Source organism: Melozone crissalis, unplaced genomic scaffold (assembly GCF_028551555.1).
Source record: "Melozone crissalis strain CALT ecotype California unplaced genomic scaffold, PUWL_Pcris_2 ptg000066l_1, whole genome shotgun sequence".
Classification (NCBI taxonomy): Eukaryota; Metazoa; Chordata; class Aves; order Passeriformes; family Passerellidae; genus Melozone; species Melozone crissalis.
This window is the reverse complement of record NW_026535844.1, coordinates 4,423,100-4,444,887: the sequence shown is the minus strand read 5'-3', so window position 1 is coordinate 4,444,887 and position 21,788 is coordinate 4,423,100. Positions and strand designations below refer to the sequence as shown.

At 52.9% G+C, this 21,788-nt stretch overlaps 1 pseudogene; it reads left to right on the top strand.

The window, feature by feature from the left end:
* The window catches only part of LOC128945560 (uncharacterized), a 1,627,138-nt pseudogene that overhangs the window by 1,542,621 nt on the left and 62,729 nt on the right, over window positions 1-21,788 (top strand).

Below are 21,788 nucleotides of genomic sequence, written 5' to 3'. Positions count from 1 at the left end.
CTGATTGGTGGGAGCGGGGCGGAGCAGGGCCCCGGTGGCGGGCTGAGGGCGGCCGTGGCTGGGCAGCGGCGTCATTGTCGGAGCGCGTGTGCGGTCCCGTGAGCGGCGGCAGCGGCCGGAGCGCGGTGAGGCGGCGGCGGAGCTCGGAGGCGGCCGCAGCGCAGGTGGGAGCCGCGCTGGGTTGTGCGGGGTCTCGGGGCTGGCTGCGGGCCTCGGGGGCGGCAGGGGGCTCGGGCGGGTTCGTTGTGCCGTGTCCGGCGCGTGTTGCCGCTGGCGTGAGGGCGCTGCGGGAGCGGCTGCCCGCGGTCTCCTTGCAGCCGCTGCCTCGGCAGGAGCCGCTGGCGGAGCAGCGCTGGCTCGGCCCGGTTGCTGTGGCTGGGACAGAGGGGGCTGCCCCGTGCCCGGGGCTGTGCGGGGAAATTGCCGTGGCCGGAGGTTTCTGTTTCCAGAGGAGATAGAGGAGTCCTGTAAAAGTGACTTCATTGCTGAGCAGAGGGAGAGGCCGTGGGGCATTTGCGGTGCGCTCTCTGCCATTGTTGTAGTTCGCAGCCTCCTTTTTATCCTCCTTTTCCCGGCCCCATCTCCCTCTCCCTTTGCCCCCTGGCTGAGGTGCTTGGAAGGTTCAAACTTCCCGATCCGCCAACTGCATGTCCTCGTTAATGTGCACCCCCACTTTTGTCGAACAGCCGATATTCACGGCTCTGTTAAATCCTTGTTCTTCTGGAAGTTCGGGAATTTAGCGGGACTTTGTGTGAGCAGCAGTCCATGTTAATTAGTAACATTTATTGAAGCTGGTGGTTTCCCCTGTTACTTCCTTATCTACGAGTCCCTGGCCCCTCGCTCAGCTGCTGAATGAGCTGCACTCTCAAGGTGTGGAGCATGGTAAAAAGATGAGAGTTGCTGCAGCACATCAGAGGAGAAACAGCATTCGTTTCACCCATGGTCTGCCAGGGAGCCACAAAACCGTGTCCCATTCCCATTCTTTCCGCATTTGAATCCGTACATGAGCTGCTTTCTTATTTCCTTTGTTATCTGTTTCACCACTTTTCCTTTTTCATCTTTATGCCAACAGCAGTTTGTGTCATTTAATTTTCCACAAACTCCTCTTTTCTCTTCTAAAAGGTAATCTGATCCCATCCCATGGTGAAGTGTTGTGTTCCTCATTTCAGTGGATTGGTCAGCAGGAAGGTCAGGAGATGGAGCTGTCTGGTTGGTTATTCCGAGGACAGCTTGTAATCTAATGAGGCCATTGAAATGAGAAATGGGTTCTGTGGCTCCTGATATGAATTGGTTTGGGTTCCCAGGGGCTGGTCCATGGTGTTGTAGGATTTGTTCTGCTGGCCGTTCATCTTTTCCCCATTTTTGGCCCCTCTCTCCAGCCAGGGCTGCATCAATTGACTGCTTTTGTCTAACTAAATCATCAAATACTTGGATTCCCAACTGATTTCCCTGAATTTTTGGTAGCAAAAAGTCCCCACTGCTCTAATCCACCCTATATAACACAGACATTGACAGCACATGTTGGAGTGGGCAGAGGGATGATTCCCCCCATTTATTTAATATGAAGTTTTCACAACATTCTCCTTTTGCTGTTTCCTTTTGCAGCTTCACCCGTTTGTGTTGCAGGGTCAGATATCCTCCCCCTGGGCTCTGCCTTGAGCTGTGCAAATTCCATCAGTGCAAGCAGGCAGAGCTTAGGGTGAGGGGCAGAGGGAATCAGCCCAATTCCTGCCCCGGGCAAGGGACCCAGGTGCATTGTCCACACTTTGCCCAGCAGTGTTCATTTGCATTTCTAAAGCTCCTCTGGAGGCTGCCTGGAATGAAGCTTCTCTTCCAGGGTAGCCATCTGGTGAGTCACATATGGCACCTCCAGAATCTGCTGTGTTTTAAAAAAAGGTATTAACTATTTACAAGTTCCAAGTATTATGAGTTGAAAGTATTACGGTTAAAGCTGTTCAATTTTGCAAAACGGAATAAAGGCGAACATGGACAAACCCAGACCAAAAATTGATTCTCACACTTCCGTCCCAAACCTACCTGACAATATAATGTGGAAATATTATGAAAAATTTTTTCTCATGTTGTAATTTTCTCAATGAAACTGCAGGGAAAACAAAAACTCTCCATGAATCTCTTTAGTGTTAGAGAGTCAAGGCATTCCTTGGTTCTGGCCAGGATGTGCAACAGAAATAATTTCTTTCACAAATAGCCCAGCTGTCCAGAGAAAATCATTCCATGCCATGTGGGTTTTGCTCGATTTTTCCTAAACTTTATGTAGTCTGAACCAATCTAAATCCACTGCTTTAATGTTCATTTCTTCCAATTGTGTAAGTTCTTAGTATTTGGTTTCCTATTGGACCCGGATTTCTTCGACTCTGATGTGAATTCGGTGTCCACACTCCTGGATTTCCTTCTCAGCCTTTTCCAGCCCAGGTGTCTCCAGCTCTGCCGGGGGCAGGGTCTGGGGTAGCTGGGGGTTGCTGTTTGCTGCTGGGCAATGTTGATGTTTTGTTGCTGGTCGTTATCTCTGTGGGTGTCTTTGGGCTGTTCCCAGTCTGTTCAGATGTTAAACTCATCTCCATTGAGTGGTCTAGCACCCCTTAAATAAAACCTTTAAAATTCCTTTCCCAAAGGCAAAGATGAACCAAGCCTGAGCCGAGAAATAAGATTGAAAAGAACAGAAATCGGTACATTTTGCAGCAGTGCAATGGCAGGCAGCCTAGAGTGTGGGTGTCAGTGAGCCCCAGAGTGGAATTGTGCCGTGGTGTTCCCCAGCAGCTGTGGCAGTGCAGGCCCAGCCAGCGCTGAAGCTGCAGCAGTGGCAGCAAGGCTTGGCCCCAGTGGCTGGAGATGGCAGAGGAGGGTGGCCAGGATTGCAGAGGATTCCAGGCGAGGATCTGTGGGCAGGCGCAGGGGCTTGGCCCGCTGTGGAGCCCTGGCTGCTGCTGCGTTGCCTTCAGAGCAGGCTCAGGGGCGGCCTCCCATCCTCCTGCTGCAGGCGGGAAGTGCAAATCTGCGGGGCTTCAGAGCCCTTGAGGCCAGGCTGAGGGGTCCCCCGTGTTGAGCTGTGCTGGCGGCTGTTTCTGGCCTCAGGGACACTTGGCATGGGCCCCTTGGCCACCAGTGGTGCTGCTTTGCACTCCTTAGGCAGGAGCCGATGTCCTGGCTGGGTGTTGGCAGCAGCAAAGTGCCAGGGCAGGCTGTGTGCCAGCCCAGCTTCCTGTGGGACAATGTGCCTTGATATCTGCTCCAGTGGTTGCTGAAGCAGTGAGAATTGCTTTTGCCCCCCTGTTAGGTGCCATGGTGTCAGCAGAAGATATTGAAGCCTTCCTGCTCAGGGCATTTCAGTGCCAGGCTCTCACAAGCACCCACAGCTGGGCGGGTTGAGCTGATCATGGGGCGGTGACCTGCGCTGTGTCTGCTTCCCCTTCCTTAATAACAGCCTGTCTTGTAGCTCTTTTCCCTTCTGCTGCCCTTGCAGAGCCATCCACAAACACATTTTCTCCCTCAGGCCAGAGAATGTCCCATCAATCTCTCCCAGCCTGGGTCTGGAGCTCTGTCCCTTGAGTGCAGTCCTGGGTTCCTTGCCAGCCCCTCTCCAGGCTGTTCAAACAGGAGGCTGGGTTAAACCCTTGCCCTATCCTCAGTTCTAAATCCTCCTGTGCCATTGAACAAGTTTCATACTGTAATAACTGAGCCCTGGTCATCCATTTAGAGGCCGTTTTGGTTGTCAAAGCTTTAACTTGATGCTAGACTTGAACTATAGGATATCCTATGTAGGGTTAAACATTTTAGCACAAGAATTCCTTTGGCAAGACCCTGTTTAATATCCACCTATAATTCAAATTCTTTTTCCCTGTCTGGAAGGCCCAGGCCAGCTGCCTCAGTTGATCTTCATTTAAACACTGAAAAATTCTGTGTTTCCTCCTCCTGTCCATCCATCCAGTTTGTTGACTGGCAGGATAGGAGTGTTGCAGGGAGACATCCTTGGCTCCAAAAGCCCTGCCTTTAACAGGGACTCCATACCAGGCTGTGAGCCCTTCCTTCCCTCTCTTGGAACAGGATATTGCTTGTCCTGGTTGCTTTAAAGTAATTTGTATAGGCTCCATATCTAATTTTCCCTCTTTCCCTGGGGCTGCCCGCACTTCTGGGTTCACTTCAGCATAGGCCATGTCAGATTTTGGCACAAAGGTAGAACAGAACCAGCCTCTGTATCCCCTTTTACTGTATCAAAATCCAACTCTGAAATTCGTTCCTAGGTAATTACAATCACAGGAGAAAAAAATAGAAATTGATTTATTTCAAACCTATCCCCCACAGCTTCTAATAGTAGTTGAACAAATCACACCTGCTTATATTTCCCTCTCATTCCCTTAAAAATAAAATATTCCTTTACTATTTTCCCCTTTTTGGCTAAGATTCAGAGTGGATTTAGAGACCCCTGTGTCCATCAGGAAATGCCTGCTCTCAATGCAGACCCACCCTGAATGTTCTCAAGGGCTCCAGTGTGGAGGGTCCCTGGTGTGATGGGAGCTGTGACAGCCCTGGCAATCCATGTCCATCAAGGGGTGGACTTGCTGGTCCTGAGGGTGCTGCTGTCTGTGCTTGCAGTGTCCTTGTGCCGTGCAGCTGGAGCCCTGGTTCCTTGCCAGGGGCTGTTTGGGTGGGCTCTCCCCTGCTGAGGAGGGCAATGCCTCTGCCAGGTGCTTGTGGCCAAGCCGTACCCTGGGTGCTGGGGCCCCCTTGGTCCCTGGGGTTGGTCCCTCAGGGGCTGTAGGAACTGTGCCCTGGCCTTTGCCTTCAGCTTGGCCTTTTGCTGCTCCCTTCTTGCATTCACCTGCTGTGCCTTTGTGCCCAAGTGCTGCAGGGCCTTCTTGTGCCCCTCCTGCAGCCCCCCTCAGTGCCTGTGGGTGCTTGTCTTGCTTTACAAGAGAGGTGTCTGCTTGGGAAGGCAGAAAAAGCCTCTCTTGGAATGGAGAATGCAAACCCCCTCCCTCCCTCTTGATTTTAAGACTAGTGAAAGCAAGAGGCTCTCAGGCAAAGATATGGGAATAGGAATACGAGTTCTTTACTAGTGTGTATAATAAAGCAAAGAAACACCAACAGCTGCGGCACTGACAGCAAACAGAGCCCGGACCCAGTCCCGGCCTTTGGGCTGCGGCGCTTTCCCCTTGGGTGCAGTTCCGGGCACGGCCGGCAGGGGCGCCGGTGGCTCCCTTGGGGCGGGGCAGCGCATCCCTCCCATGGGAACCTCTCTGAACGGAAATAGAGCAATCCCTTCATCTAACTCTTTCACTTTTTTCCCTTCTATAGCCTTTCTCCTGTGTTTTGAGAAAGAATTTGGAGAGGGCTGTCTTTTAACTGAGCTCCTAGTGTTTTGATAAGGTGCTTCCTGTAGAGAGAGAGAGTTTCCCTGAAGAGCCGGAGCTGTGGTTACCAAGGGGACGTAACTCAGAGCAGGACGGGGTCAGGGGAGGATATCCCGCCAAGGCTCGGTGGGAGTGTGGGCAGGATCTGCTACCGGAATCGACAGAGGGGGATCTTCCCGTGGAGTCCGAGGCGGAGCGTGGGTAGCCCCCACATGGCTGATGGCGGCTGATCCGGCAGCTGCCGGCAGAGCAAAGGCAGGTGGGAGAGCCTGGCAGCAGCGGCGGTGCCCAGCGCAGGTGGCACGGGCAGGGCAGCCGGGGATGGGATGGCTGGGACCACCCCTGAATGCAGTCGGCGCGGTGACCTCGGAGCAGGCAGCAGGACAGAGCAACCCCCATCTTCCCCAGCATGGCCGGCAGAGCGGCCACGGGCCAGGCAGTGGGAGCAGGGCACACAAATTGAGCGACAGCGCCGGGGCAGGTGGAGCTGCCCTGGGCAGTGAGGCCGCACCTGGGATGGAAACCGTGGCAGGCGGAGCTGAGGTGGGCAGCGAGCCGGGACCTGGGACAGGCGCCTGGGCTGCGAACGGAGGGGGCAAGACCTGCAGAGGATCCCACTCTCTTTCTGATTTTTCCTCTTGCTCCCCTCCCTTTCATTTCCCTTTGTCCTTTTCTTGTTTTTTCTCGGGTCTTTCTGATACTTTAAAGATTTTTATTGTCCTAAAATCTCCTGACTAACATATGGCATATTCTCTTCTAGAATAAACGAGTTTTTTTACAAACAAATCCAGAACCTAACAAATCTAAACTTCTGCTTGGATACTTTGTAATGGTCAACGAGTTAACTCGCAACCTCCTAATGTTGTTTTTCTCTTGACCTTTTTATTTATCCTTTGGCAAATTAAGCCTCTTTCAGTTACTTGCTTGGCTACTCCAAAAATCCCAGTGCATGCATAGTTCCTTAAAAATGATCGCAGAAAGCTTGAGTACCACAGTGGATTATCTGATGCATGTCTTCTAATATTTTCCTAGAAGCACATTTTATTAGCTAATTGTCTTCCCTCAAGAAGTTTCCATTTCCCTGATTTATCTTGTTCACTTCCTATCTTGTTTAATTCTTTTTTCTCGGCTTCCCTATATTTTGGAATTTCCAGGTTTTCCTCATTTGGAGTTAATATTAACATAACTACTTCGGCTCCGTTTTCTGCTGAATTCTTAGCTTTGTGCTCTGCCCCCAGTGTACCCAGTTTGCCTCTCCTCTGGCCCAGGCCGGGTTCCCCTCACCCGCAGCGGCTGGAGCAGCTGAGAGCCCCGCGCTGCCCATCCCGACCTGTCCCGGCTCCATCCGCATTCCTGCCGCGGGCTGCGAGGGCTGCAGGAACCGGGCACCGAGGGTGTGGCTGCTGCTGGGGGAGGAGGAGAAGGGAGGGAAGGGCAGGGATGAGGAGGAGGCGGGGTTAGGGAGGAGAAGGGACTGAAGGGGAGGGATGGAAAAGGAGAGGGAGGTGGGGATAACAGAAGAGGAGGAGGAGGGGGGATCGAAGGGGAGGAGTGGGAGGAAGAGGAAGAGGAGGGACAAAGGCAGATTGAGGCTGAGCTGAGGGACCCACGCCGTCGATCCCTGCCTGAATTCGCAGCCCCCACCTGTGGGATCATCACCCCCCCATTGCACCTGTGAGCGGGGAGGGGGAGCTCGGCCCAGATATCCCGGGGGGTCACTGGGTTGGGTTTTTTTGGGGGATGTTTGGAGAAGTCCAATGCAGAGCCGAAAAGGCCCCTTGGGGAGACACGAAGGGTGGCGGTGGCGGCTGCCGGCAGAGGCAGCCTGGAGGAGCAGAGCCCTGTGTCCCCCAGGAGCCCAAAGTGGGGAGCCCAGAGAGGGGGGAGCGCCGCCATTGGCGGGAGGCTCAAGATCCTGGAGAGGGGCGGGGGGACTCCTTGGAGCCGCTGCAGCCCAGAGCAGAGAATGAGGGGAGAAGGGAGCCTGGGAGCCCAAACAGCCCCGGCATCCCGAAATGGGGGGAGCTTTTGGGATTGCTGGGACTGCCAGCAGCCTGGGCAGGGCGGGCACCGAGGAGAATGGGGACCCCCAATCCAAGCGTGACCCCCAGCAGCTGGGACAGGGGGGAACCCCTGAACACCAGAGGGGAGAGACCAGGTATGGGGAAGTCCTGGGAGGCTTTTTCAGGGCTGAATCTTGGTGTTTGGGAGGTTTTTCTGGAGCCCAGGTGGCCAGTGATTGTAGAGATGGACTCGGGCAGAGGGACCTTCAAACTCAATGTGTGTTGGGTGTCACCGTTATGGCGTGGCGACCTGGTTCGGAGTCCGGCACGGTGACTGAAAGCCCAGGGTCACTCGGTCCATATGCTCCTGACACCAATGTGGTGGACAGCAAATGGCGTTTATTAGGGGGTCTCAGGGATTTATAATGGCTTGGGCAGTCAGCGTCATTTCCTTCTGCTCACGTCAGGCTGGGTGTTGGTCTGGCACGGAGCAAAGGTCAGACTGCAGGGTGAGGGGGGCTTCCTATCTAACCGTACAGCCCGAGATCTTCCGTTTGCAGATCCCTGACTCTCCACATTTCCCCCCCCCCTCATGATTAGTAAAAATCTTACAAAGCTATAAAATGTAGAGGTTACAACATTTCATGGGTTCGCAGAATTAGTATAAAATTGTAAGTGTGTTAGTGACTGGCACGCCTTCAAGTAATTGTCGGCGCTTGAGAAACAAAATGTTAGCCATTTCTAAACACCTTTTAACAAATAGCACCAGTTTGTTTAATATGCAAGGCCTGAAGATTAGGGTTAGTAACATTATAGTGAGTGGGCCTATTAGGGTCGAAATCAGGGTGGTGAGCCATGGGGACTGGTTGAACCACGACTCGAACCAGCCCTGTTGAGCTTCTCTGTCCATTTTTCTTAGGTTTAGCCGATTTCTCAGTTTGGCCATGGAGTCTCTGACGACTCCGGTGTGGTCTGCATAAAAGCAGAGTTCCTCTTTCAAGGCAACACACAGGCCCCCTTGCTGCATGAACAAGAGGTCCAGTCCTCTCCTGTTTTGGAGGACAACCTCTGAGAGCGAGGAAAGGGATTTTTCTAGGGAAGAGATGGATTTCTCTTGCAAGTCCAAGATCCTTTGCAAGTCTTCGCCAACTGTCATCTGCAGTTGTGCCAGTCCTTGATGTTGTGTTGCTAGGGCTGCGATGCCTGTGTCAGTGCCAGTAGCTCCTAAACCGAGGAGCATTGCGATGGTGATGCCTGTTATCACTTCTCGTTTGTAGAGCTGGTCGGGTTCCTCGAACAAGTGGTACACCTCTTCTTCCTGGCGATCCAGGACTCTGGGGACAATTAAAACTTGGACACAAAAGTCAGTCGAATGATCGAATTTTTCAAGGAGTACACATGGGCTTACCCCAGACCGTTGACAGACCCACATTCCTGATGCAGTTAGGATCACCCACTGGAACTTCCCTCCCTTAAGTTTGACGAATTCCCGGCAGACATTGCCCATCTGCTTTGCCAAGGTTGCATTGCCAAAGCATTTGCCTTGGCCTGTAACCTGACTTAGGGTAATGCCTCTCTGGGGGGTGTCCCATCTGCATTGGCATGGATTGTCTGACTTTGAGAAGATGAATGGGAGATGGAAGGCAACACCTTCGTACAAAGGGAGTTGTGAATCATAGCATAACCATCATGATTCTGTGATGTAACTTTTTCCTGGGTTGGAAGCAGGGCACCAGTAGATCCCAAATACTGTTGTCTCCTGGAATCTGGGGTGCCCTGTATGCAAGGGAAGAATGTCTTTTAACCTGAACTCGAAAGATGGGGTGTCGGCTGTGACAGTTTCTTTGATGACCCCCTCACCTGAGAGATGGCGTAGAACCCACCTGAATGGCTGGTGAGGGTAATGTTTTGTGTCTGCCTGATCTCCGCCTACTAACCCTAGAAACAAGATCACACAGAGATACCGTTGCTGCTTTGATTTTGATAGTGCGAGCTTCTCAGGTGATGTCGGGATGCTCGGTGGTCTCTCTCTCTTTCCCGGTAGTGGGGCATATGGGTTGCGGGGGCGTCCAAAGATCCAGTCCTGCAAACAAAGTCTCACAATTCTCATGAGTTTCACTCTGAAGGTCTGGTTTAATAGATTTGAGTGGACACCATTTAATGTCCCCGTCTTTTTTAACAGCCGCATATCCCCGCCCCGTGAGCACTAGTCTCCAACCCTGTTCCCACTCCCCTAGTTCATTTTTGATCACCACCCATGGGCCTTCCTCTAGTGCTCGAGTGGCCCAGTGTCTCTGGGCTGGACTGTTTGTTTCATCCCCCCTAGGGAATTGATTTAACGCTAGCAGCGCAGTTGCCAGTATGCGCGCCTGGTCACCCGGGGGAATGGCATTGGTGAAGCCTTCTGCCTTTGCTAGCACTTCCAGCTTAGTTTTCAGAGTCTGGTTTGCTCTTTCGATGATGGCTTGTCCAGTGCTGTTGTATGGGATGCCATGCACCAAGGCGATGTTCCATTTTGAGGCAAACGCTTGGACCACCTTTGAAATGAAGTTTGAGCCGTTATCTGTTTTGATTTGTTTTGGAACTCCAAGCCATGCCATGGCTGTCAGCCAATGTTGGATGGTCGCTTTGGAATAGGTCTTGAGATGCTGTGTAGCCACAATCATGCCGCTGAACGTATCTACGGTAACTGCGAGCCATGCTCGGGGTTTCAACAGCTGGCATTGTGTAAAGTCTGTCTGCCATATTTCTGAGGCTTTGAGGCCTCTGGGGTTGACACCACTCGACCACAGTGGCGACTTCTGGCAGTGGGGGCACGTAGCGACGACATGCTTTGCGTCCGCGGTAGAAATCCCACACCTTTTCGCAAGCGCTTTAGCTCCAATGCGAAGGGATTCGTGCAACTGACGAGCTTCATTCAGGGTCCATACGCCCTTTGCGGCAGCGTCAGCCTTGTCGTTGCCAATTTGGTAGAGTCCTTTGATCGGGTCATGGCTGTTGACGTGGATGACTGATATGGTGCCTTTCCGTGAATAGAGTGCTTCCTCCAGCATCGTTGCCACTGTGGACACTGACACACCTGGTCCGGACATGGCTAAGCAGAGCTTGGCCACAAATATGGAGTCAGTCACAATGTTAAGGTGTTCTTCTGGGAACAGTCCGCACGCTAGCACTACGGCTGCTGCTTCAAGCTGTTGGACTGAAAGCGTGGGGTCGGTTGTCTTGACACATTGCCACTGTTCTCCTGACTGCCATACTGGCGCCACGGTGGAGGTCTGCGATGATGTGTCCGTGAAGATGGTTGGTCCCGCCCGCGGTCGGTCGATTACTTTTGGTGGGAGGTCGATATCGATGACCGCGAGCAGCCGAGTCCAAGGGGTTTTTTCTGCGTAGCGAATCTCTCCTCCAAAACCTGTAAGGGCCATGGCTAGATATTCTGATATTGTTGTTGACTGCTGTCGTGGTTTGACCGGAAATGGGACATCTGGGATATGTTGTTTTGCTGTGGTCACCAATGGGGGGTTAGATTTTAAGATGGGCACCTAGTTTGACCAGTGCGGCATTTGGATCCGCCTCTTGAGACTACGAACCCAAGGGGTTAAAAGCAGGGCTCTTGTCCTTCAGAGCCCTCTTGGGATTTCCGGCGTGAGGGTGCCGCGTCTCCCTCCCCCGGCCCAGTTGCTGGCTGAGCTGGGGGAGGGGAGAGCCACGTGGCCCATCTACGGTAGGCCCTGGTTCGGAGGAAGGGTGGCGGACCCTTGAGCGACCTGTTTATTCCCCCTCCCCCCCCTTTTTGGGATGGAGAGAATGCAGCCCGTGCTCGAATTGTATATCTTGAAACTTGATATCATGTGCCAGCAGGCAGCATGGCTGGGAGGAGAAAGGGGGGGGGCAGCGGGCAGTCCGGCCGCCTGGGAGAGCTTTTAACCCTTGTGGAGAATGAAGGCTTCGCAGAACATTGCCTTTCCTGGGAAAGGGATAGGAGTGGAAGATGAAGGAAGAAAACCAGGCCAGTAAGGAGGGTCTGGCAAAGGGAGAAGAGAGATGTTGAAGGAATGGAGGAAGATGGAGTGGCAGTTTTTGCTGGACTCTTTTTTGTTGTATATCCATGGACTTTTTCCTGGTGATGCAGAGGCTGTATTGCAGGGGGAAGCGGAGGCTCGGCACCAAGAGAGTTTGGTTTTGAGACCCCTCGTCCCCAGGGGGTATAGAAGACATGGGGGGGACAAAGGTCCCAGGGATGTGACTGTGCTCTGTTTGGAACGAGACGAGGCATTCTTAAAAGGCCCTGAAGGCAGGCCCCTGCCCCATCCCATGCCTGGTGGTGAGAGCACCTTGGCATGGAAAGGAGATGTCACGAGATAGCAAGATACCGGGCGGACTGCTGATTGTGACAAGAAGTCCGTGGCACAAGGAAGGACTCTGTCTATCCCTTATGAGCTGAAGATTTGATTTTTTTCCTAAAGGGTGGTGCCAGACTGAGTGTGGATAATTTTTTGGAAATGTAAATGTGTTTGGGAATTTGGTGGGAGGAGGATAAGGAAGTGTTTCTGTGTAGTTTTCATTCTCTTTGTGTGTGTAGTTTAGTAATTGTGTGTGTAGTCTAGTAATTGTGTGTGTAGTTTAGTTAATAAACTTCTCTTTATGTTTAAGTTGGAGCCTGCTTTGCTTATTTCCTGGCCACATCTCACAGCAGATATCAGGTAAAAGGTATATTTATGGGGGCTCTGGCTTTGCCAGGCCAAAACCATAACACTGCGCAGAGAGGTGTTTGCGGAAAGGCAAGTATATCTTGGAAGGCTCGATGCCCAGATGTCTTAGGGAGAGTTTCCTGCCTTTCATGATGAGGCTGCCGAGGCACTCAACTCCCGGGGAAAAGGCACGCGACGGTTTCCCCAAGCCACCCATAGTATCGGTTGGGCCTTGTCGGGGGGTCCTTGGGCTAAGGCTCCCACTCCCCCCTTTTTTGTGAAGTGGTCATACAGATCGACTGGAGCACTTGAATCCCATCTGGTGAGCGTGCTCTCTGACATCTGGCGTTCGATGAAGTTGAGCGAGCTTATCACTTCTGGTGTCAGGGTTTTCTGCTCCCATGGGTTCTTCCCTTTCAAGAGGTCATTTAGAGGGTCCATGACCTCAGGAGGAATCAGGACAATGTTGCGGAGCCACTGTAAGGACCCAACCAGCTGCTGCACGTCGTGGAGCGTCTTGATGTCTTGGCGGATTTTCATTTGGGGAGGAGTTATGTAGGAGCTTGTGATTCCCTCTCCTAGGAAGGTCACACACGGTCCCTTTTTTATTTTCACACTTGCTACCTCAAAGCCATTTGTCTTTAAGGTCTCGGAGATGGTTGATACCAGCTGGTCCACTTGTCTCGTGGATGGCGCGGCGATCAGGATGTTGTCCATGTACTGCACGATGGTCACTGTTGGATTGCTCTGCCGGACTGGTGCTAGTGCTCGGTCTATTGTGATCTGGCAGATAGTGGGAGAGTTGACCATTCCTTGGGGCAACATCTTCCACTGGAAGCGTAGGTTGGGCCGCTGGCTGTTCGGTAAGGCGATGGAAAAGGCAAACCGCTCCTTGTCGTCTTCATGCAGGGGAATAGAAAAGAAGCAGTCTTTGATATCGAGCACTGCACGGGGTTGTCCTCTCGGTATCATCGAGTTCATGGGCAGCGAAGTTTGTACGGGGCCCATAGGCTGGATTCTTTTGTTCACTTCCCGCAGGTCGTGCAGGAGACGAAAGCCTTCACCAGACCGTTTAGGTATTACGAAGATCGGGGTGTTCCATGGGCTGGTGGAGGGTTCTATGTGATTCTTGTGTAACTCACAGCTAACTAGCTGAAGGAGAGGGGTCATTCGAGGCGTTGACAAGGGCCACTGCTCGATCCACACCGGATTGACTGATTTCCAAGTCAGCTTGATGGGCAATGGCGGGTATGCGACAGTGGCCCTTAGAATAAATTTGTCACCCTAACGTCCAGTAGGGCTAGGGCATCCCTCCTCAAAAAGGGTTGCAATCCGACATAACGTATGTAGTGAGGGTGATAGGTCTTCCTGGTCCTCTCTTGGTGCAGAGGGTTATTGTCACTGGTTGGGTGCTCTTGTGGGCTCAGGACAGTCCTCCGACTCCGCCCACCATGGGGGTTTCTTTTAGCTTCCATGGTCGAGGCCAGTGTATGTCTGGGATGACGGTGACATCTGATCCTGTGTCCACCCAAAAGGGAAGGCAGATGGCCGAGTCGTCAGAGCTGTTGTGGAGACGACACACTGCCCACACGATCAGTGGGTGCTTGCCCACCTTGGCGGCGAAGGCCACCCATGGGTCTCGTTCCCATGCTTTCATGGCCAAAGCCACCCAGGGGCCTCGCCCCCAGGGAGCTGTTCTTGGTATTCCTGAGGTGCAGATGGGTTTGATTGAGCCATTGGCTGGGCGACGAAGTTGGTCATTCCCTGAGGGGGTGGTGGTGGTGGGCATGAGAGCCTTGTACCCCATTGGGGGCTGCTGTAGCTGGGCCGCTGCATGTTTCAGGTGGGAGGAGGCTGGGTACGGCCTGGCTGCCCCCTCCCTCTCCCATTTCCCTGAGGCCTGGATCTGCATTCCTTAGCTAAATGCCCCTTCCTTCCTCCATGCCCAGCATGGTCCCCTAAGTCTCCCCTGGCGTGGTGGAGCAGCTGCTGATGGGCATCCTAGCTGGAGGCAGTTTACTGCCAAGTGGCCTGCCTGGCCACACTTAAGGCATGCCATCACACTGGTTATTGCAGTGTGAACAGCTGCTTGAATGGGAGCTAGGTGTTCTTCCTTTGCAACGTGTCTGATCATGGCAGCAATACTGGACCCAGATGGCAGTGATCTTAAGATGTCCTTGGTGGCTGAGTTGCATTGCTGGTGTAGGCATTCTGCCAGCACAGGACCCTTCGCCTCTGAGGGTAATGCAGAGGAATCTAATGCTGCCTGAAGGCGGTCCACAAACTGAGTGAAGCTCTCACTCTAACTCTGTTTTATCGTGGACCATGGTGATGGTTTGGCTATTACTTTGGAAGCAACACGGATGGCTTCTCAGGCAGCACGGGTTGTTGTCATGACCTCATGGGCCCACAAGCCCTCAACCTGCGCCTGGGGGGTGATCATAGTGGGGTCTGTGTCCATTAGCCTCTGTATGCTGGAGCCGTGCAGTGGATGGTCATCTCCCGTTACCAAGGCTAGCTGCTTTACACAATTGTCCTCCCATTCCTATTTAAAAACGATCATCCCTGCCCCATCGAAAATCATCCTGCAAGTCTGCTTAATATCAAAAGGTAGCATGTCATCCCCTCCAAAAACGCTGTAAATGAGTGTGGAAACCGTGGCAGAATTAATCCCCCTGTCTGCAATCGCTTTAATAATTGCCTGCACGTCTTTCGGGTTTACCGGGGAATAGGTTCTTTGATTTCCTCCTGCCCCCCCCCCACACGGACCGGGAACACCAGAGTGGCAGATGGAGCCCACTCCACACACGCTATTTTTATTTTCCGCCAGTCTGTAAGCGGGGTTCGATCTTTCTCTGATGTCCCCTTAACCCATGCGGGAGTGCTATGGCTAGTGATCTTATATGCCACTGCTCTCTTTCTGTTAAAACCCGAATCCGTGTCAGAATCGTCCTCCAAGCACCTTTTGAGCCTGTCCCAGCTTGAGCCAGAGTCCGAGCCGGAAGTCGACTGGCCGGACGTTTCCGGGCTGCTCAGCCATTTTCTCGGGCTCCGACCCTGTCCCTTTTTGCGACGGTCGGGCCGTTCCTTCCCCCTGGGGTCCCCCCACCTCCTGCTGGGGGAGGTCCTTGCCCTATAAGGACCTAATGTGAACTGAGCGCTCTGATTGGTCTTACGCTCCTCCGCGGGGGCCGCCCCTTCTCCCCGCTCGCCCGCGCATGCGTTGTTAAGCAGGCTGACTGCATTTCCGCCCTCCGCGTCTTCCTTTCCACCCTGAATGCGTGGTTTGGCGCCATTTTCAAACGGATATGGCGGGGGTGCTTTTTTATCAACCGCTTCGGGATCTGATATTATGGCCGCGTTCCGCACCTCCTCTGCTAGCCCCTGCCAAAATGCCCATGTGCACTCCCCCCCCTCTGATGGTAAGTCCGCTCGCTGAGGGGGTTCCGGCGTTCGCGCCTCTGCATGCCCAACCGGGTCAGAATCCTCCGCAGTTTGCGTTGTCGCGCCCACCCCCAACTGCGGCATGGCTAATAAACAGGTTCGCGCGGCTTTCCAGGTTTCTTGCTCTTGTCGAGCTTTTTGCAGAGCCTGGATAACTCTGCCCCACGATTTTAGGGCTTTCCCTGAGCCTGAGGACATGGTTTCCTCGGCCAGAGCCTTTGTGCAATTATCCCAAACCTCTGGATGGAGGATGTCTACCGGGCTTTCAATAGCCCCAAGCCTAATCAGTCTCGGTAATGCAAGACTTAAATCTTTAAGCTTACACTCAATACCCCACTGCGCGTGGATCTGACTTACGACCTTCGCGATAGCGTCCATGCTCCTCGCTGGTCCGGGGGCGTCCCCCCCGCTGCACTAGGCCAGCTGTGCAGCCGCCGGTTCCTCGTCCAGGCGATCCCCGAATCCCGGGCGCTGATCGGTCCTGAGGTTTCGGCACCAGACGTCGCCGTTACGGCGTGGCGACCTGGTTCAGAGTCCGGCACGGTAACCCAAAGCCCAGGGTCACTCGGTCTATATGCTCCTGACACCAATGTGGTGGACAGCAAGTGGCATTTATTAGGGGGTCTCAGGGGTTTATAATGGCTTGGGCAGTCGGCGTCATTTCCTTCTGCTCACGTCCGGCTGGGTGTTGGTCTGGCACGGAGCGAAGGTCAGACTGCAGGGTGAGGGGGGCTTCCTATCTAACCGTACAGCCCGAGATCTTCCGTTCGCAGATCCCTGACTCTCCACAGTTGGGGAAGATGAAACAGGAAAACCTTATAAATATGATTGTCTGGCAAAAGACTTTGAGGATATAGAATGTATAAAGAAGATTGAAATGAAAGCAAGCTTTGAGATACCTTAGTTTATAAGCAACTGGAAAACCATGGTGTGGCCTGACTCAAGGTAATCCCCTTTTGATGAAACAATTCCCTCTGCTTGCAGACAGATTCAAGGGTCAGAGCAGACCCTACAGCTTGGCAGAAGGAGTCCAAAGAGGAGTTTTTAGGGGTTTAAAATGTAACACAGTATGATAATGTAAAGACTATTACAGGCTGTATGTAAATACTATAGGTTTTGTATCTTGTATTAGATTGGTTAGTGAGAAATAGAATATTCAACACAGAAGAAGATTGATTGTATTGTAACGGGAACCTTACTCTCATACGCTCTTCCCCTCTTACCCTCTCATCCTCTCTACCCCTCTCTTCTCTCGGGCCTGCTCCGAGCTGTGCCTGGCAGCTCCAAGCAGGGCCCTGCACCCAGGCCCTTTGCAAAAAACCGCAAGTTCCACGCCCTGGCTGCAGAGATCTCTTGTCTCCGTCCGTCCCAACCATCCTATCCCCCGACACTCCTACAAACGCGCTCATCCCTTGTTTTCCCCAAACCAGGATTTCCCATTGCCAAGGCCTGGGAGGCTGCGAGCAAGAGGAAGATGCCCCGGGACACTGAGGCAGGTGAGGAGGAAGTCAGTGCCCCTTTCCCCTCTGTGCTGCTCCATCTCCCAGCCCAGCATGGCCCCGGCTGCAGCTCAGCCCTGGGGAATCTCCTTGCCCTTGCCTGTGGCACGGAGGCAAATCCCATCCTGTCCTTGTCCTTCCTCCCCCAGAGCAGGAGCTGAGTATGGAGAGCAGGGAGGACAAATGCCCGCGGCAGAACCTGGTGGAAGAGGCCGTTTTGAGCGGCTCCACGGGGCAGGAAGCCAACGGGGAGGAAAAGCTCCGGAGATGCCGCACGAGGAGGGGCTGCAAACGCGGCTGGCGGGGATCTGAGGGGGAAAGAGCCAGCCTGGGCCGGGAAGGCGGCCGGAGGTGGAGCCAGAGCTCGGAGCTGGTGCTCCATGAGCAGCTCCATGATGGGGAGAAGCCCCACACGTGCGTGGAGTGTGGGAAGAGCTTCAGGTGGAACTGCCACCTGATCAGGCACCAGAGGAGCCACACTGGGAAGAAGCCCTACGAGTGTGAGGAGTGTGGGAAGAGCTTCAGCCTGAGCTCCAACCTGATCCAGCACCAGAGGATCCACACTGGAGAGAAGCCCCACGAGTGTGGGGAGTGTGGGAAGAGCTTCAGCTGGAGCTCCCACCTGATCCAGCACCAGAGGAGCCATACTTGGGAGAAGCCCTACGAGTGTGGAGAGTGTGGGAAGAGCTTCAGCTGGAGCTCGAACCTGATCAACCACCAGAGGATCCACACTGGAGAGAAGCCCTACGAGTGTGGGGAGTGTGGAAAGAGTTTCAGCTGGAGATCCTACCTGATCAGGCACCAGAGGACCCACACTGGGGAGAGGCTCTACGAGTGTTCCAAGTGTGGGAAGAGGTTTAAGACCAGCTCCGATCTCCTCCTGCACTATCGGATTCACAGAGAGGAGAGGACCTTCCAATGCCCTGACTGTGGGAAGGGATTCAAGCAGAACTCCACCCTCGTCAACCACCGGCGCATCCACACTGGGGAGAGGCCCTACGAGTGTGATAAATGCAGGAAGAGGTTTCAGAACAGCTCCTATCTCCTAGAGCACTATCGGATTCACAGAGAGGAGAGGCCCTTCCAATGCCCCGACTGCGGGAAGAGATTCGAGCACAACTGCAACCTCATCACCCACCGGCGCATCCACACTGGGGAGAGGCCCTACGAGTGTCCCCAGTGTGGGAAGAGCTTCTCCAGCAGCTCTAACTTGACCCAACACCAACGGAGGCACCACTAAGGGAAGCCCTGCGAGTGCCCCGAGTGCGGGCAGAGCTTCGTGCGTTGCTCCAGCTCCATCCCCCACTGGAGGAGGCACTTTGGGCACAGCCCTGGTCACTCACATTCCCTGTGATCCATGTTGAGAACACACCTGGCTGCTTCACCTTTTGGTTTGGCCTTAATTTTCCTCTGCTTCACCTTTATCCTTTAAAAACACCCAAAACTGGGTTAAATGAAGGAAATTGATCAAATATATCTGAAGTTCCATAAATTTTCAGTTGTTTTACAGGGAGTTTAGGATTTTGGGACACGTTCTGTGTGGAGTGCTGCTGTTGCTAAGAGGAAGGAATTTGATCTTACCCTTCTTGTGTTGCTATGAGCTCCTCCCCTGACCCAAACCCCAACTCCACCCTTGGGATACCCTGTAAATATTCCACGGCCCTGCCTTTGCCCTGCCTTTGTGGGATAAGAAATGGATTCCCAAAGGATCAGCCCTATTCCCACTGTATTCCAAGAGGATGAACCTGTTTCACTGGATTCCCAGAGTGACTCTATCACTGGGTTTTTTTTTGCTTGTCCCACTGCATTAGTATTTTTAATTCTTCCTAATAAAGAACTGTTATTTCTATTCCCATATCTTTGCCTGAGAGCTCCTTAATTTCAAATGCATTTAATATTTTTATACTATAATAATAATAATAATAATAATAATAATAATAATAATAATAGTAGTAGTAAAAGGGAGGGAGTTTACATTTTTTATTTCAGTGGAGGCTCCTGAAATGGGGAGACACTCCCAAGGATGGGCCATGTAAAATAGTTCCGGAAATATGTTAATTAGTTTATGGATATGCATAAGGGTCTATGGATGTGCAACAGGCTGATGTAATTAAAACCATATTAATTAAGGGGTGTCCCCAAAAATAACTGGGAGGTCTTGGTGGCCATAACAATTTTTGCTCAGTTGTCCTTTTCTCCCATGACATCAGCCTGTTGCATATTCATAGACTTTTTGCATATCCATAAAGTACTTTACATATTCCAGAAACATAATTGGCTTCATCCTGTTTGGGGGTCCCACCTCCCTCCCAGCTCAATTTGGGGCGTCCCATCCCCCTCCCAGCTCAGTTTTGGGATCCCACAGCCCTCCCACCTCAATTTGCGGGTCCCATCCCCCTCCCAGCTCAATTTTGGGGTCTTACCCCCCTCGTTTCCCTGCTCTCCCTCCCCTTTCCGATCATTCCCCCAGTCCCCTCCCCCGTGTTTGGTTTTGGGGACTCCAGGCCCCTCCTGCTCCGTTTTGGGGTCCCGACCCCGTTTTGCATTAATTTGGGGTCCCCAGCCCATCCCCAGGGTCACCTTCCCCCTCCCCCCACCAAATTCCGCTCCTCGCAACTGATGAGTGATCAGCGAGACACGCTCTGATTGGCTGGAAATTACCCCGCGCGGTGTCTGAGTATTTACGGCAGTGAGAGGCCTTGGTCTGTGCCTGGCAAGTGATGAGTTAGAGTCGGGCCAGGCGCTGATTGGCTGAAAATCGCTGAGCGGGGCCAGTGCTCTGAGTTTCTACCCCACAACTGGATCGTCATCAGTGCCGCGTGTTCTGATTGGTCGGGATCTGTTTATGGGTGGGGAGGGGAGGAACTGCGGTTATTTGGGGTTTATTTGGGTTTATTTAGGGTTTGTTTGGGGTTTATTTGCGCTTATTTATGGACTATTCTGGGTTTATCTTGGGTTTTACTTGGTTTATTTGAAATTATTTGGGTTTATTTGGAAGTATTTGGGTTTGTTTGGAATTATTTGGAATTATTTGAGGTTCTTGGGGTTTATGTTGTTTTATATGGGGGTTTTTTTAGGTGTACTTGAAATCATTTGGGGTTTTTTTGACTTAATTTGGATTTTGTTTTTTGGGGGTTATTTGGATTTGTTTGGGGTTATTTGGGGGACTCTTAGGTATTGTTTGGAATTATTTGGGGTTTATTTTTCTAGTATTTTGGGGTTATTTGGATTGTTTGGGGTCCTGTGGGTTAAAATAACTGGGAATGTTTCTCCTGCAAAAAATGTGAATTTTTCCTTAAAAATTCAAGAGTTTTTCCCCAAAACACCGGGAATGTTCCCTTAAAATTCCTCGGCTTTTCCCAGCAAATAGCGGGGCGTCCTGCCCCAATCCATCCAATCATCGCACTTCATCTCCCAAATTAATGAATCACAGCGCACCCTGCCCCAAACGAACGAATCACCACAGGTCTCCCCTCAGGAACACCGGCCTCCCTGTGCGCCGATCCAACCAATCACTGCAGGTCTCCCCTCAGCTACTCCCGCCTCTCTCAAGATGAACCAACCAATCATTGCATGTCTCCCCTCAGCAATGCCCACCTCTCCTTCCTCAATCTAACCAATCACTGGGTGTCTCCCCTCGGCAAATCCCGCCTCCCCTGCCATTCTCCTGTCAATCACCGCACCCTCTACGAAACCAACCAATCACCGGGCGTCTCCCCTCACCAACTCCCACCCTCCCCGTACCGCTCCAGCCAATCGGAGCCGAGCCCAAAGCAGAGCCCCCTGACCCCGGGCCAGGCATGGAGCGGGCGCCCCCTCCCCCCCCCGCCCCACGGGACCCCCTCAGGGATCCCCAGGAGCCGCCCCGGGCTCGGGCGGGTCCTGCGGGAGGCGCTGGAGAGAGCGGGGGAGGTGCTGGGAGAGGACGGGGGGCTCTGGGAGCTGCTGAGGAGGCGCAGGGACAGGTGAGGGGTCCTGGAGGGGTCGTGAGGGGAATTTGGGGAGGGGTCTTGAGGATGTTTGGGGGGGATTTGGGGAGGGTCTAGTGGGAACTTGAGGGGATTTTAGCAGGGTCTGGGGGGCCTTTGGGGGGAATTTGGGGAGGGGTCCTCGGGGGGTGTCACGATCCATCCTCATGGACGGGTTTCATGATGGTTCATGGATTTGATCTCAGGGTACAAAAAGAACCAACACGGTACAAGGGGGTTTGCAATGATAATCGAAACAAATGCACCTTTATTGAATGACCACAGTAAAATGCGATAGAGGGATTAAGGGAGAGAAAAAGATAGAGGAAGAGAGAGACAAAAGAGGGAGAGAGAGAAAGAGGGGGATAGAGCTGCCAAACGTAGAGACGAAGTCCTTTGGTCCAGTCCAGTCGAGGATCCGCTGTTGTGTCGGGGCGATCTTAAAGTCTCTTGCTAACTCAGAGGTTTTTATTATGATAACTCTATTGGAAATTCCCAGGCAGGAGGATACAGATACAATAAGGAACAGATGTAACAGGTAGTCCATGCTCTCAGCAGTAACCGAGAGCCATTGTCTTCTTGGTCCAGCGGTCACATCCTGCAGGCAAACATCTCGCTTCGGTCAGCTTGCCTCCCCCACACACCTGCCCTGGGCTGGGGGTTTCAGTCCCAGTCCTTGGAAGGAGCAGAGGGGCCTTTTCACATGGGGGTTCCATGTCTCAGTCCTTGATGGAGAGGCTCCTTCCATCTCAGTCTGTCTGTCATGGTGGTTGTGAAACAGGTGAGGGTCTTCTGTGGGGGGACCACCTGAAAC